Source organism: Dermacentor andersoni, chromosome 2 (genome assembly GCF_023375885.2).
Source record: "Dermacentor andersoni chromosome 2, qqDerAnde1_hic_scaffold, whole genome shotgun sequence".
In the NCBI taxonomy this organism is placed as follows: Eukaryota; Metazoa; Arthropoda; class Arachnida; order Ixodida; family Ixodidae; genus Dermacentor; species Dermacentor andersoni.
In genome coordinates, this window is record NC_092815.1 from 143,632,728 (window position 1) to 143,647,209 (window position 14,482).

Here is a 14,482-nt window from a genome sequence, read left to right on the forward strand (position 1 = left end):
AACAGGTGTCGGAGTATATCCTGAACGTTATTTCCTGAAGCGTGTTCTCGTTGTAAGGTGCCGTAAGCCTTGCTTTTCTCAGTATTTCTTGAGGGCAGAGAAGGCCACTCGATCTCCGAAGGTGCCTGAGTCGAGCTTGACATATTGGCCGCAGCGGAAATGTCTTTGCTCTTAGCTACTGCGGCTTACGCAGGTAAAGTATTCTTTTTTCATGTTGCCTCAGATTCATTCTGTCACATTCACGACTGTTCCTCTGATGCTTTTGTCGCCAAGTGTGCCTTCCTTGGGGTACGTATTTGGCGGTTTTCCTGCAGGCAGAATTATCCCTTGCCATTAGGCGCAAAGTGCGTGTTTTGTCTTGTATCTACAAGCTATCTTTAGATGTTCGCCTCATGTGGCGTTGCACAGTTCGAACATTTAGGCGCCGCTGCCTCACAACCGGTGTGCCGGCACTGCTGTTCGTACAAACCACGTTTGTATGTCCTCAACGAAAGCGTTTGTGACACTGCGGAGGCCTCAGCACATATGTGCGTACTGGGGATTTATTTTTCAGATCACCATCTTGATTTCCAGATCTATATCAGAGATAACCACGATTGTCGACACTTCCCCGTAAACCGTATATGAGTGGACAGGTATTGTTTCTATTACTTGATAAAGTTAAATGTTTCCAGAAGGATAGGATTCTTCGCATCAACGTTGAGAATGTTTTTACTCGCGTTGATCCGAATTACATTAATCTATACCGGTGCCAAACGCTCCAAATATTCTGTCAAAAATTGTAAATTCAGACCACTGAGATCTCCTATTGCTGAAGTGGACAGAAAGTAATTGAGTCGAGCATTTCTACGTTTCCCGTCTCAGTAACTGGCTAACTTTTTATGATGGGTGACTCGAACTTCATTTTCAAGCAGCAATACTATACGTGGGCGTAAGCTGAATGCATGGTCTCTTTTGTGGCACTCTAAATGCTCGGGTAACTCCGAGCTGAAGTGGGCACAATATTCCTTTTGCAGCAATGGTGCAGGCGGAGGACAGAGTTCCAGTGGACGCAAGGAACCAGCTTATCCCATCCTAGACGTAAACGTCTCCTTACAGGGGACAACTAAAAAGCACACTAGAAAAGCCAGGCTACAGTGAAGCCCACTCATTCCATGTGCAGAGATTCTAAGTGACCGCACGCGAACCCGCCGTGGTGGCTCAGAGGCTGCTAAGACGAGGTTGCGGGGTCAAATCGTGGCCGCCGTCCGCCGCATTTCGATGGGGACGAAATGTAAAAATAAGTTCACCGACGATTACGATAAGGCCTAGTGCGAAGTTTCAGCGAAGATCTAGGTATGCTTTCATTTCGCGATATATTGAGGTAGAGAATTTGAGAGAGACATGTAGCAGAGTTGGCAGTCGTCGAAAATGTGATCTGTGAGTGAAGCGCCTCGGTTTTTGTACATGACTCGGCGAAGGACCCTGTGTAATCGCTGGTGCCGCTTGGCTGCCAGAAAATACTACGCATCTCGCGTCGCGCATAAAATTAGATTACTCAACAATCACGAACCATGAAAATCTAAACAAGTGCTAACGAGACAAAACGAAGCAAACCAAAAAAGCGCGAGCCGACGGTAGTACGAAACAAGTGGTCCGCCTGACACCAGATACGAGTAAGCATCGAGTGGTCGGGTGGGTCCGCATGACTCCCGTTTCCCGTGCGCACGTCTTTTAAGGATCCTGTCTCATTGGTCTCCGCTATTCGCGGCTCACGTTATTCATCTGCCGCTCCGCGTTCACTCTTTCATCTTTCGCTCCGGGGATGCGGGGATTCTTAGGCCAAAAGCTGCGAAGCTGAAGCTATGCGGCGATGACAGGATACATAATCATGGCGTGTCTCTGTCAGCAGTTGTAGGAACAGCGTCTCCCATGGCTAATGTCTGAAAAAAACGTAAATCTCCTGGGTCACCAGCCGTTAAGAGGTCGGTTTGGCGGAGGCAAGGAATACACGATTTGGCAGCTCGAGAAACGAGAGTTGACTGGCTTTATTCAAAAGTAAAACCATGTTTGCCGAGCGGCCCAGTCGGGCAGCCGCCTCAGTTTCGAGAAAGAGCATGGGGCAACCACCCGCACTGCGAGGCACGGCATAGTAAATTAGATTTCCAGAGCAAGAGGCAATGACCCGCACGACGAGGCACGTCGAAGTGACGGACGGTCATTATAATACAGCTAAAGATGCGCTTTGAGCACCACTACTCTTAGCTGTCAGAACGGCATTGATGTGTTTGTTACGCTGGTAATTCACAAACACAGATTATAGAACTACTCTGTACAACAACGGGCAATGTTTATTTGCTGGAGTAGAAAATTCAAGACATGCAGCTGCATCATCTGGTTTTTCATCTGTAATACTTAGTTTACTTTAGGTAGCGCAGTGTTAATAGTAGGTGTTATGCTGGCTGCAATGGTTGCTTGTATATTTGTGTCAACAGCAACGTAATAAAAGTTGCGCCTGGAGCAGCATTGATGTGGTTGCTACGTTGTACCTTCATGAACACAGATGAGTTAACTACTGAATTGAAAGACAACTCGCGTCTATTTCCTAGAAACTTTGTTCAAAACACACTGGTGTTGTGTGCCATTTCTTCAAACTCTCAGTTAATTTACCACGCTCGACGATTGGGCAGCCTCCTGGGTAACTGGGATAGTTACAGCAACTGTTCTGGGAAAAGGTAGTCCCTGGTTTTATGCCTGGATCAGGATGAATTTTGACAAGAAGCTAATATTGGATTTCCCTTCTACATTTGTGATAGAGTCGGGTTAAAGATAATTTTCTTTGCACGATTATTTATTCTTTAAATAAAAAATGGCTGTGGCTTAGCTAAGGTTAAGCCCAGGATGCGAAGCATACAAGCCTTTATTTTAGTTGTTGAACCATTGTTTAGCCTGGTGAACTGCTGTTCCTTGGCTATATTTGGTTCGGCTAGACGAAGAAACAACTCATGCGTTACTCTGCTTCGCCTTCAAGAGTGGAACGCGACAGCGTTCCCGTCGACCCACCAAGGGGTGTAAGACAATGGGCTACGGCGCAGCGACTACGCGCCGCGCATTGGACGTGGTGAGCGTCGAGCAACGCAGCGTTCGGCGCGGCAACGAAATGTGCGCCTGAGCAAGCGACGCACGCCTGAGCCTTAGAAACAGCTCGTTTCTAAGGCAACACCGCATTCACTAGAGGCGCTTTTGTACCGCTTTGAAATAAAAATTCAGCTGGAAGTAAGTGCCTGTCTTCGTCATTCTTTCGGTCCTTTTGTCTATGTGCGCGCTGTAAGTGAAGTTTGCCAATGTTTCTGCAGGCGCGCGTATGTTATCGCTCAACACGCGCCAGTTCTCGTGGTTTGCATAATGGGTGTTGTCAGCATATTTAAGCTAAACACTAGAACTGCGTAAGCGCCTCTTGGCCAGCGCTGCTGCCCCCATGAAACGAATGCTGTTGGCTCACGTACCGTTTTGAAGGGTTCTGTCTCGATCACGGTGATGTGGTTTTAACGCTTTCAAGCCGCATGCGCGAAGATTTGGCAACCAAGTAACCACCCTGTAAAAATTGAGTCACTGAGGTTTGCTCACGCGATTTGAGTGCAAAAGAACCATGACTTCTCTAATTATTGGGTACGTCCATGATACGTGACGTTATACATAATCACGTGCCCTTCACAACTATACCTTAATCCACTTTAATCCACCTCGCTCTAATTTGTACCAACCGTAATCTACCTTATTCCCCTTTAATCCACATTAATCTACTTTAATTCACCTTCATTCACTTTACTTCACCTTAATTCCCCCAGTTTGCTCCATCTTGAGTTACCTTACTCTAAGTTATTCTAGCTTTATTTCTGTATTTCTACTGACGTCATACAAAACGCTGACGACGTCGCTGTTGATCTTTATCACCACTCGATGCGCTCAAAGCCTGCTTTTCTGCCTCATGGGACTTTTCTGCCTCATGGACTTAATGCTTTCGCATTAAAAATTAAGCAGCTCACTAAAAAGACAAAGTTTCAGCGTTCGTGGAACGTTCTTCCAGAATGCGTGTTCACAACATGGTGACGATTATAATGATCATTCCTTGTATAACAGCACAAACCTACTGTTGGGGATATGCTACGAGCCGAGTGGTAATATAAAAATGGATTGCAGTGTTCGCCTTCCAGATATGGCCCGTTAATAAACTGTAGACAACTGCGGGAAATCCTCTTATTTTCCCGCTTAAACTGTATCGGTAGTGACGGACTGCACCGCATCGTGCAACTATGATAGTTTCTGCGTAATTCATAAGCCTTAACGCGATAAGTACAGGAAAGATTCTAGGCGAAGGAGGGAACACAGGGCCCTGGTGAAATTGTTGTGCCTCTGTATTTGCATTTTTGATATAGCTGTTCTCTACGGAAATGTAGAGATTCAGTGGGACGGCAACTCGCATATGACATGCATATACGAATATTTGGAGGCCAGTGTATCAGCGTTCCGTGAATGTCTCTTTGAGCGAATGAGTTTACTTTTCTTCCTGATGGGGTGTGATTGAGCTTGGTGTCATTCTCGCGTAAACTCATTGGTTTCGTGATTTTGTGCGCGTGCCTGAGGGCATATGAAACGAAACATCGGGAAAAATAAAAGAAACAATTACGAGACTGCACCTGTCCGTGTCTATTAATTGTCCGGGAGTTATTTTGCGACTAAAATCATTTTTAGTCCCTATCTCTTTCTCCCACCCCCAAAACGGCTTAGCTGCTGCGCTCGCTGACCCGCCTTGGTGGCCGCCGCTGCTTCGTCACTCTCTCATCGCGCAGGGCGTCGGTGGCATGCGGCGCCCTACATTGCTCAGCAATATTGTTCAAATGATTCCAGTTTACAGCCGACGTGATAATATACAAACTGCGCAAAAAGAAATAAGCCGCACCAGCTTAATCGCAAAACACGATGACATACCCCACACCAAAACTCGGAAACTTTACTCGCAGCGCAAAACTCGGAGTGCTCAGCGGCGTTCAGATGGACATTCATGCTTTCGCATTCATACCTCATAAGAAGTGCTTAGGCGTCCTCTGATTTTTTAAAGTTTGTACTGTGCGGTATGCTGTAACTCTTGACGGAAGGTCTCCCACGACTAGAACTCGCGAGAAACGAGGTTTCTAACACGGCGTTCCGTGTTTTGTTTCTTGCCTGCTCTGCGGCCGCGTCTTGTACACAACTTTCTCGGCGGCGAGCGAGCGCCGCTGTCACGTGAACAGAATTAATTTTCGTCTCTTCTACGGCACAGATTGCAACCAAGATTGATGTTAAGCTTGCTAATTCGTCTAGGAATCCGAAATCTGTAATATTTATAAGAGCGCGCAATATTATAAACATGCAAATAGCGAATAGAATAGGGTCCTATTCCATGTGGTATTCGAGACTCGTATAGTCACTATTCGTAAGTGCGAATATTTGTGGAACACTTTTCGAATATTTCAAAACGCCAGCTCTTCCCAAACAAACATAGAATAGGAGCAGAAGTGCGGTAGGTTGTTAACCCCCGCGGCATAGTATAGGAAGAAAACATGACAATTTGCGTATTGGAGCAGGCTACGTCACTTAGGTAGTCATACTTCGCAGGCTGTACAGCCATCATTCGCGATTTGTTCTAAGCGCCTCGCATATGTAAAATGTATTCGTTTTCTCCTAATTTTAAATTTATGCATGCATTAACAACACATCATACCATACCATGTAATGGCAGAAACTTGCTAACTTTAAGACTAATGATATGTGAAGTTCGCTTTATATTTACTGTAGTAATGGCTATTCACCATTAGAAAACTGTTCGAAAAGTGTTCAATATGCGACTCAATTCGCTTCTGGCCCTATTCGATTCGTATTTCATTCGACATCAAAAATCACTATTCGCGCACGCCTAATAAATTAAGAAAATGCATTTTTCTGTCGAAAATTGCCATTTTAGCCCCGCATATCCCCCATAAATGGGATAGCTTGAAATGTCACGGTAGTGGAGTTTTAGTGGACATCGCCTAATGGCAAAGTCGCGCTAATGCTTTTTTTTATGTTACTGGCACCTGATGACGCTGTTGCTGAGCTTTAGGTGTATGCAGTCTGCAGCTGCGATAGCTTGCGCTTCTGGATAATTGACGAGGGAGAAAAAAAAAGCGAGGACTGGATTTCAGTGGGCCTATGAGTTTGCATACGTGTGCAGCTGGACGGTCATAGCACATGTCGGCGTTACCAAAAAAAATATCTCCCTTCGCTGGCACACATCATTACCACCGGTGTCTTAATTAGAGACGGCTAGCTATATAACCAAAAACGCTTCGCGAGGTGTAGCCATCGCTCAGCTGCTAGAGAAACAGTGATCAAGAAAAATGAAACGCCACGCAGCCTATTGTGCAGCAGTCGGCTTAGCCTTTGCTGTCTTGCATGCCGGTGTCTCTACACGCCAGGGAGAAGGACGCTTCCATGTCTGCGAGGAGAAAACGGGTGGGTCGTAACTAGGAGCTATACATTTTAAGAACGCGGAACATTAACAACATTGCTGGTGGCTCTAATACTATTTAGGAACGAGCGGTAGATGTATAATAAGACGAATTCGATTTAGAGAATTATTCACAATAATAGTTCATTTTATCCCCTTCAGGTACACCATGTACCTGAGAGGAAAGTGGCAGAGAGCAGCAACAGTGGTAAAAATAACAGTAAAAATAAAATAAAGAATAACTTGCACTTCTCATTGTGCAGAAGCAACGAAACACAGTACCGCAAATACTAATTCATCTTAACATGACGTTTCACCTAGCTATATAATGGCATGTTTCACGGAAGGTTTCTTTCTTTCTTGGAAAAATATGAACGATGTCCTCTTTGATGGCCTTGGAAACATGATTAAAGTGTGTTAGGCGCGCGTCAGAAGTAAATATTTAGATGTCTTCGTTATCAAATCACGCCTCGACGCAAATTTTACCAAGCTCGGCTAGATGGTAATAAATCTGAATTAAAATTGTAGTGTGTCGTAGTAAGCAACAAACCACGGACCGAGGGGATGAATTTACAAAGTGTTTTGTTCGTACGTGCTCCTTGTCATCGCCCAGCCACCTTCGTTATTAATATATCCAGCATCCGTATTGCCTGATATTTTCTCTTGCGGGCCACTCTAATATCAGAAGTTCTTCCGGGAATTAGGGCCAGGGCTTTCATTCCGAAACTCCGTTTTTCGTATCTTACGGCGATGTTGTTAAGATGAGTTGCACAACGTTTTCCGAGTATCGTGTTGGTCCGTATCAAATGGAAATGGAAGGACAGCCGAAAACGCTGCGTTGTATCCCCGATGCGACTCTACGTGACGCTACATAAGAACGCGCTCCCGACAACGGTGTCGCTATTGAGGCGGCGTAGCGGGCAGTAACATGGCGTCGGAAATAGCGTACAATGTACAAGTAGTAAGCTTGGACAGAGAAGCGTTCAAATACACTCCCATCTAATATAGTTACATGCTTGCAAATTCTTAGATACCTTTCGGGTAGAGGTAAACCCGGGGCGGAATTCGCTCAGCCAACTTCATGAACAAATCTTGGCCTAAGAAAAATCTGACTAAAAAAACACCGCATTCACACAGCTAAAACGGTTTGTAAGATCGGCAAGCGTGGGATGGCCGCCACTGCCAGGACTAGCGCTATAGTCGAAAAAAAAAGACGTATATGTAATGGTAGCAAAGGTGCGAACTTCACTACTTGCGCCAATAGTAAGCTTGTGTTCAGCAAGCAAGCAAGCGCATGTTTATGTCTTTCTGGCGCACTTTGAGTTGTCTTGTCAAAGTTAATCAAGCAGTTTTATCATATAATTGTATTGTGTGTAATCGGGCGGGCGCTGCGGTGGCAGGCAGTAATATTGATGCTTTGCTGCGAACTTCTGCCTAATGTCTCATATGCTTTGATTCTCTGTGCACGCAATAGCCTGAGCTTTTATACTCGTCATGACACTGTGTCGAGTGGTATAGCAAAGAGAAGTGTGGTGTGTGTTACTGATAGCCGTAAAGGTTGACATTGATGTCCTTTAAGCACATCTATCGTTTTTTTTTTTCTAGCTTGGGCTTTCCGACTCTTATAGAGCTGCAAATGTTTATTTTTCAAGACGCTTCTGAGGATCTAATTCTCCATGCGAGATGAAGCAAGGAAAGAACGTCTCACGTTTCTAATTATCAAAACTTGTTGATGTCGGGCAATTCGCTGTCGCCTTCTGTGCTGCTAGCCTCAGCCTTCTATTATATTATTGCTCATAGTTTCAATTCAGCACTGAGTCGAAGCGACGTGGTGTCTGTGCCCACGGTATTGCTCATACTGTGTCCTACGTCGCGAGCGAGCGTATGGGTACTACGGACGGAAATGCTGTCTACGATATGAGGCGGGATGTCAATACGATGATATATAAAAACAAGAAATGGCGAATAAGATCACGTTCCGCCATTGATACAAGAATCATGTGGACTGGCCGAACAAGCGTGACGCTGTGAAATAAAGTACAGCTTAGCAACGGAGAGAGTAATCGTAGCACAAGCGCTCTCGTAGCGCACGAATACTCTCCTTCTCTGTGGGTAACAATTTTTCTGCGCACACCACTTGTCAGTTCGGTATGTACAGGGTGTCGTAGCTAGTTTTAGCCAGAGTTTAAAGATATGCCCCTGCACTATAACATAGCGCGACCAAATGCATGTTGCTGACTCTTGTATGGAGTAGGCCACACACTTTCTTGTATTCTATTTAATTGCATAATTAGCCGAGACTAATTAACCAACTTCTGAAGCAAGGAAATTAGACAACGAAATTCGATTAGAAAGCTGTAGAGCGGTTTGGAAAACGTCCGATTAAACAGTTTCTAACTTTCTATCTGTGAAATATTAGTTATTTTTCGCTCACTCCAGATGCCCGCGAAATAAAAAAATATACCACGTCACATGCCCGCTTGCTTGCACGCCGGAATTTCTGTACTCCCAAACGTTGCGCGTGCAAACGACCGTAGCATTTAGCAGGGTGTGCTGCCGCTTAAAGGCGACATGGCAGCGATGCAGGCGCCGGCTGTGCGATTTGCGCTAGCAATTGTTATCGCTTGCGCTGCGATGACGGTTGCGCTGCGGTAACACATGTGCAACTAAATAACAAAAATGCATTAATTATTTTTTAACTGAATTACCTTACGGCACATATTGCAATTTACGAATTTTAACCGGCGTGTTTGCAAGGCGTATCCACTTGGTAAGGATTTCCAGAATTCTGCCAGTTTGGAGATGTGTGCCATCACACTGGCCGTAAAAATGCACTGTTGTTCAACTTACTTTTTTAACAATACGCTCTTTCGTGCATTGAAGCGCAAAACAAACTGGAACGCCCATGTATTTCGCCCCACACTGAGAAATAATTGCCAAACTTGGGTCGCCAGCGCGGTCCGACGAAATATGTGCGCGCATTTAACAGAGCGAACGACGCGGCTGTTATGACGTATCTTATGCATGAATTTAATGATTTTTATGATTTGTATGTTCAGAGTACCGTAACTGTTGACGCCTTGTGGGTACAATTTAAAGAACACGTGATGCATTGCATCACAAATTTTATCCCTTTGAAAAAGAAGGTAACATGCAAGCACAATCCGTGGATTACTCGAGAAATAATCCACATGAAACGGAAAATTAATAGGTTAAGGCAACGAAATGGGCAACGACCAAACTCAGAACTAAAGGTAAACATAATTTCGCTAACAAAACAATTAAAGAATAAAGTACGCGAAGCTAGGAAACAATTTTGTGGCAATACACTTAACAACTTCATTAAAAATTCGCCGGCCAAGTTCTGGAGGTATTTAAACAGAAAGAATGTTACTGCTAGTTCGCCTACACGTGGAAAGCAGCAAGCTGACTCATTTAACAATTACTTCCAGTCGATATTCACCGCCGATAACGGTGTTTTAGGAACATTAGCGTGCTATAGTAATGAGTCTACACAACTTTCTGGCGCTCCGGCCATAAGTGTACCTGGGATTCTTTCTCTGTTGTTGAACCTAGATGAAAGAAAGAGTTGTGGTCCTGACGGAATTCCAAACTGCTTTCTTAGGCGCTATGCCGAACCAATCAGTGAATATCTCTACCTCATATTTTCTAAGTCACTTCAGGACAGCTGTCTGCCCGCTGAATGGAAGGTAGCAAAAATTGTGCCTATTCACAAATCAGGCGACGTAACGTCCCCGTCCAATTACCGGCCTATATCCCTCACATGTACCTGTTGTAAAATTCTTGAGCACATCTTGTTAAAATTTCTTAAAGAACATACTGAGACTAAAAACATCATTCACCAAAACCAGCATGGCTTCAGAGCAGGGTTGTCCACTGTTACCCAACTGGCAGAAATCTTTCATGACCTCGCAGAGGGAATCAATCATCAAAGTCAAACTGATATAATTTTCCTTGATTACTCAAAGGCTTTTGATCGCGTGGCACATGCTAAACTGAATTTCAAACTAAACAAAATACTTGGCGATGGTCCCGTTACGAGGTGGATAGCCAGCTACTTATCGGAACGCCGACAATATGTGCAATACAATGACCATGCTTCTGATATCGTTCCGGTCATTTCTGGCGTGCCGCAGGGCTCTGTGCTAGCACCATTTTTGTTCATATTATACATAAACGACATAACATACCACGTTGATGTGAAGGTGCGTCTCTTTGCGGATGACTGCGTGCTGTACCAAAAAATAAACACTCATGCAGACCAAATAAGGTTAAACACAGCTTTCGGCAACGTCATAAAGTGGTGCAATACATGGCAAATGGCAATCAACATGGAAAAAACTGTAGTGATGTCTGTCACAAATAAGAAAACAAAACTTAATTTCCCTTACGGTACTGGCAACGGCGTTCTCAGAACAGTAACTGAAAAGAAATACCTTGGTGTGATTATTTCGGATAATCTCAGCTCTAAAACCCAAGTACAAAACATTACCAAAAAAGCAATGAACAATTTATACTTCCTTAAGCGCACCTTGCGCTTTGCGACTTCAGATACCAAGTTACTCGCATATAAAGTCCTTATCCGTCCAATCTTGGAATATGCAAACGTCGTCTGGTTTCCATATATGCAAAAAGATGTACACATGCTCGAATCAGTTCAACGAAAAGCTGTTCGTTTTATCTACCATAGATACCGGCGCACTGATTCTCCCACAGAGCTGCTTTCCAACGCAAGCCTAGGCACCTTATCAAGCCGCGTCACGCTCCATAGGCTCAAGTTTCTTTATCAATTAATTCATAACGCTTTTAACATGGATCCCGCTACTTACATTAGTTTTAATCGTTCTAGAGAAACACGTCACAAGCATGACTTTACGATTAATGAATACTCTTGTGCTAACAACACATATTACTTTTCCCTTTTCCCTCGAGCCATAAGAGAATGGAACGGCCTAGATAAATCTATAACTGCGCAGGATTCCTTGAAAAAGTTCGCTGAGCTCGCTGCCTTGTCAGTCTTGACAACTATCCAGACCTGATGATCACGTTCAGACTGTATTGATTTTGTGTTGTTGCCCACTCGGTGCGTAACTGGCATATTACTATACTGTATACTGTTTGTATTATTGCCCGCTTGATGTGTAACTGGCGTATAACTGTACTGCACTGTATTCCTGTATCTTGCTGATAAATCCACTCCTGTAACAGTCCCAGTGGGACTAACAGTATGTTAAATAAAAAAAAAATAATATATCGAAACTGGTGCCATCCTAAAAATTCACTCCAAGTGGATATGTCTTGCAAGCTCGCGGACCAGAATTCGTAAGTTGCAATATGTGCCGTAAAGTATATATTGAGTAAGGTTATTAGTGAATTTTCGTTAATTAGTTGAATATGTGCTTCGATTTCTCCTGCAAATTTCATAAATCTTACAAATGATCGCTCCACGTTGAATGTTAAACGAAGCCAAACTTTCATTTCTTTTAGCGTGCGTCCAGTATAGAAAGAGCACATTATATAGGGCACACCCTTATATCGCGGCACTTACGCGTGCCTCCCCCCCCCCACCCCCCCTTCCGTCGTCCGAGACCTATTATATTTGCCCATTTCAATATTGATATTTATATAGCAATGAACTGAAGATGCCCACTTACGGTACTTAAAAATGTTCAGATAAGTCTCATGAATTTAATGCGGCTTGGGTTACGTCGAGTCCAGATGCTCGACGAAAGTACACACACACACGAACACACACACACAGGCACGCACATTTATATGCATAGCCACTGTTGCGTATCACTGGAGACACTTCGTTTTTGGTAAAGCAATGTGGGGTATAACACACATAAAGACGTCACTACATTTTTGTTTAGGATGTACAAAGCCGGTAACAGGCAACAGGCCATGGGAAGATCAGATGACAAAGAAAAGCGACAGCAGACGACAGCCGTCATCATCTTATTATTGGTTGGAGATGCTTATTCTAAACCCCAGACTAATATGAGTCCTAGGCGAAAGAACCTCAATCACGTGTTTCAGTCGCATCCTGCCATGCTTTCTCTATATTTTCCTGCTCGCACTTAAGAGAGCATTCACAAGCGTTTCTGGAGCCAGTGCAAGAATTTTATTCCAGCTGGCGATGTTCGTACGGTGCTCAGCGCCTGCTGAGCAGTAGTCGAGTCAACATGGCGTCATGAAAAAGCCTACCACAGTGGTTTGGTATGCTGAAGTGAAGCGCGAATTACGTGGACTGTGGTCGCTAAAAGCCTTCGTATGAGTAAGATCAGCATTTACGTCGTTAAAGTTATGCTGTCTTGCGTGCTCTCCTGGCGGCGCACAGTTAGATCACTTAATTCAGTGCGTTTCGACGAATTTACGACATTTGTGTGTATTTAGCGGTGTTAGTGCATACCGTATGGATTGTACTGAAGGAGTGAATTAACGTCCCATTAAAGCCGTTATGCGTGTAGCATTCGGCTGACAACACAAAAACTGTCTAATTTATCTGAAACTGCCATATCTACGTTCAGTCAAAACGCACCTATTCCCAACTCGTCAAACTCGCTTCGGCTTCGCATGAGTGATATTTGCGGTTTCATAGTTTTAATTCTCTGTAAGAAAAGTGTGTGTGTGTGAGAGAGAGAGAGAGAGAGAGAGAGAGAGAGAGAGAGAAAGTTCTTTATTGAAAATGCAGTGTGTTTAGGCAGCGTATTATTGTGTACGTGCCACTCTGCATAGAATTGAAGGAAGAGGAAGAAAGGCCCTAGAAGAAGGTGGCCAGACGAAAAAAAAAGCAAAGCCAGTTCAACGCAGGGAAATCTGTGAAAACAGCGAAGCTCGTAGTCGTTCGCTGAAGTTTGAACTCGTATTTAGCGTGATTTTCATGAAACTGTTTTGCCTCGTTGTCCTCGTTTTACTGTATTCGAGCTTCGGTTGCGGATTGCGCACACTCTTCAGTTGCATAAGGTTGTGATCAAACCACAGTCTATCACACACGTTGCAGCTGTGGCCGCACTCAAGGTCGAGCAACCGGCACTCTCCGTGTGAGGAATCTCTCAGCGTCGACGTCTCTGCTCGGCCTCTTACTCTCGAAGTTGTGGGTTAGCTTGCCTCAGCCGGCGCTTGGCCTGGGTTGCCTTCTGTTGAAAGTAGGGGTTGGCTTGCCTCTACCGGCGCTTCGCTTGCGCTTCCCGTTCTCGATGCTTGGCGGTAGCGGCTTCCCTCCGCTGGCGCTTTGCTTGCGCTTCTCGCTTATGAAGTTCGGGACTTGCGCGATGTCAGTGCTGCCGCCCGCGCCGAGTTGAATCCATGGGGGGAAAGGGCGCGCGCCGGCGAAACACATCCTCCTATATCCCTCTCCTCCCCCTCCGCCACGTGCGCTCTGCCCCTTGCCCCCCTGCGTGACACCGGATAACGGACGGCGAAGGCTCGTCTTACAACATCTCCGGTGTTAAAAAAATGCAGGTTGTTCGATGTTATTAGCAGTAGAGTATCCGATGGTGCAAATGTAGACGGTAAATGCAAAATGAAATAAAATCAGCAAGGAAAGTGGAAAAATATTTATACAGAAGTGGGTCCGGCAAAGAGAGACAAGCTCCATAATGTTAAGCACCGCACGCTTAAAAGAAATATTCAAGATATTAGATTCTAGGGGTCCAGGGTGATGAACAACGGCGAATATCTCAACAAGCTTCAGTTTGGCGATAAACCTTGTCCTGTTTATCAACGCTGGGGACACATTCAAACAATTGATTGAGCACTTTAACTCAGAAAATGCAAAAGTAGGCTGAATATTTTTTATTTATTTATTTGTCCATACTACAGCCTATACAGACCAAACAGGTGGGCGTATTTCGGCAAACACTCATTTATATAAAGAACAATATATGTGAAAATGTTAATATGCAGCAGACAATGGTAATGTTCAAAAGCGTCATGGGATCAAAAAATTGGCCG

General features: G+C 44.5%; 1 long non-coding RNA gene across 1 annotated transcript in view; it reads left to right on the top strand.

Moving 5' to 3' along the window:
- The first annotated feature begins 6,114 nt into the window (after positions 1–6,114).
- LOC129387304 (uncharacterized) overlaps positions 6,115–14,482 on the top strand; it is a 36,191-nt gene continuing 27,823 nt past the window's right edge. The window contains exon 1 of the long non-coding RNA XR_008614576.2: positions 6,115–6,510. This is a non-coding gene — a long non-coding RNA (uncharacterized lncRNA). The remainder of the gene's footprint in view (positions 6,511–14,482) is intronic.